This window comes from Ascidiella aspersa, chromosome 5 (assembly GCF_963924565.1).
Source record: "Ascidiella aspersa chromosome 5, kaAscAspe10.2, whole genome shotgun sequence".
Classification (NCBI taxonomy): domain Eukaryota; kingdom Metazoa; phylum Chordata; class Ascidiacea; order Phlebobranchia; family Ascidiidae; genus Ascidiella; species Ascidiella aspersa.
In genome coordinates, this window is record NC_139451.1 from 11916000 (window position 1) to 11918754 (window position 2755).

Sequence of the window (2755 nt, forward strand, 5' to 3'; positions counted from 1 at the left end):
GTATATTTAAGTTGTTGCGGTTAAAAAGCTCGTAGTTGGATTTTGGGCGCAGGCGGCCGGTCCGTCGCAAGGCGTGTACTGGCCGTCCTGGCCTCACCTCCGGTTCTCCGCCGGTGCCCTTGACTGAGTGTCGGCGGCGGCCGGAACGTTTACTTTGAAAAAATTAGAGTGTTCAAAGCAGGCGATTCGCCTGAATAATGGTGCATGGAATAATGGAATAGGACCTCGGTTCTATTTTGTTGGTTTTCGGAGCGCGAGGTAATGATTAAGAGGGACAGACGGGGGCATTCGTACTGTGCCGTTAGAGGTGAAATTCTTGGATCGGCGCAAGACGAACGACTGCGAAAGCATTTGCCAAGAATGTTTTCTTTAATCAAGAGCGAAAGTCAGAGGTTCGAAGACGATCAGATACCGTCCTAGTTCTGACTATAAACGATGCCAACTAGCGATCGGGGGGCGTTAGTTTTACGACCTCTCCGGCAGCTTGCGGGAAACCAAAGTCTTTGGGTTCCGGGGGAAGTATGGTTGCAAAGCTGAAACTTAAAGGAATTGACGGAAGGGCACCACCAGGAGTGGAGCCTGCGGCTTAATTTGACTCAACACGGGAAATCTCACCCGGCCCGGACACAGTGAGGATTGACAGATTGAGAGCTCTTTCTTGATTCTGTGGGTGGTGGTGCATGGCCGTTCTTAGTTGGTGGAGCGATTTGTCTGGTTAATTCCGATAACGAACGAGACTCTGGCTTGCTAACTAGTTACGCGACCCAATCGGTCGGCGTCTAACTTCTTAGAGGGACTAGTGGCGTTTAGCCACACGAGATTGAGCAATAACAGGTCTGTGATGCCCTTAGATGTTCGGGGCCGCACGCGCGCTACACTGACCGGATCAGCATGTGCTCGCCTTGGCCGACAGGTCTGGGTAACCCGCTGAACCCCGGTCGTGCTAGGGATAGGGAATTGCAATTATTTCCCTTGAACGAGGAATTCCCAGTAAGCGCGAGTCATTAGCTCGCGTTGATTACGTCCCTGCCCTTTGTACACACCGCCCGTCGCTACTACCGATTGAATGGTTTAGTGAGGTCCTCCGATTGGACCTGGCGCGGCCGGCAACGGTCGAGCCGGCGTCCGAGAAGACGATCTAACTTGATCATTTAGAGGAAGTAAAAGTCGTAACAAGGTTTCCGTAGGTGAACCTGCGGAAGGATCATTAACGGTCTCGCAAACGCTTCGGCGAACGCGAAACTCGGACAAGCGAGAGAAAAAGTCTTTGCTACCCGGCGCCCGACCCGCGAGGAGCGGCGCGCCGGCCGGCGATTCGGTCACCCGGTAATGTTTGCGCGTCGAGTGCCGCGGTGCCGCGCGCTCCGGCTTCAAGCGTCGGCCTGGCCGACCGCTCGGCGCGGTCTATTTTGTCACCCTATAGTGCGAGGCACTGTGCGAGCGAAACAATCGTGGATGGCTCTTGGCGGTGGATCACTCGGCTCGTGAGTCGATGAAGGACGCAGCTAGCTGCGTGAATTAGTGTGAATTGCAGGACACATTGAGCATCGACGTTCTGAACGCAAATTGCGGCCTCGGGTCAATCCCGGGGCCGCGCCCGCCTCAGGGTCGCGTTGCAAACGTTCCGCGCGGGGATTTCTCCGCGCGGCTGCTGCGGCGTCGGACGCGCGAGCGCCCGTCCCGCTCAAGACAGCACGGCACGATGCGCGACGATCGCGACCAGAATCCCGCGCGGCGGCGGCGAGTCGACCTCGAAGAGGCCAACGGCTGGCGGCTCAAGGGCGGGAATCGAGGTGCGCGGCGGCGCGCGGCGCCGACGGCGAGCGCGGAACGGGAAGAATAGTCCCGGTCCTTACTTTCGGCCTGAGGTCGGACGAGGCTACCCGCTGAATTTAAGCATATTACTAAGCGGAGGAAAAGAAACTAACGAGGATTCCCTCAGTAACGGCGAGTGAAGCGGGATGTGCCCATCGCCGAATCCGCGCGCTTTTGGAGTGCGCGGAATTGTGGCGTACGGAATTCGTCACGGCGCGCTTCGCCGGTCGCCCGCGTCCTTCTGATCGAGGCCTTTTCCCAGAGCGGGTGTCAGGCCCATGGCGGCGACAGGCGGGCGCGCTACGGCGTCTTCCCAGAGTCGGGTTGTTTGGGAATGCAGCCCAAAGCGGGTGGTAAACTCCATCTAAGGCTAAATACGGTCACGAGACCGATAGCGAACAAGTACCGTGAGGGAAAGTTGAAAAGCACTTTGAAGAGAGAGTTAAAGAGTACGTGAAACCGTCGAGAGGCAAACGGGAGGGCCTGTCGGGTCGCCCGGTCGCTTTCAGCCGGCCCCCTGTCGGCGACGTTGTCGTGCGGACCCTCACGGGCCGCCGGCGGCGCCGCCCGATCGGGGACCAGCGCACTAGCGCCGGGCGAAGGCCGCGACCGTCTGGACGGCGGCGAGAAGGCCGCGCGCAAGGTAACCCGGCCTCGGTCGGGTACTATAGGCGCGCGTGTCCGTCGGCCCGCCGTTCGGGCGAGGAGAGATCGCCGCGTCTGCCCTTCGGGGCCGAGCGCCCGGTGCCGGCTGGGGCGTCGTGGGTCGGGGACTGTTCTCAGTGCCCAGCCTCTTCGTCTCGGTCGCGCTTCCGGTGTCGTTTCGCGAGGCGCACGGGGTCCGCGGCTGAAGTCAGCCACCTTCCCGACCCGTCTTGAAACACGGACCAAGGAGTCTAACGTGAGCGCGAGCCACGGGGCAGTACGAAACCCATGGGCG

The 2755-nt window shown here is 59.6% G+C and overlaps 2 non-coding genes across 2 annotated transcripts in view; both read left to right on the forward strand.

The window, feature by feature from the left end:
• Positions 1 to 1210, forward strand: part of LOC146143806 (small subunit ribosomal RNA) — a 1811-nt gene extending 601 nt beyond the window's left edge. The window contains exon 1 of the ribosomal RNA XR_014500432.1: positions 1 to 1210. This exon is cut by the window's left edge and continues 601 nt beyond it. This is a non-coding gene — a ribosomal RNA (small subunit ribosomal RNA).
• Positions 1211 to 1457: 247 nt separating this feature from the next.
• LOC146143807 (5.8S ribosomal RNA) lies at positions 1458 to 1611 on the forward strand. The gene has a single exon (XR_014501259.1). It is a non-coding gene; the product is annotated as a 5.8S ribosomal RNA (ribosomal RNA).
• The last annotated feature ends 1144 nt before the right edge of the window (positions 1612 to 2755 follow it).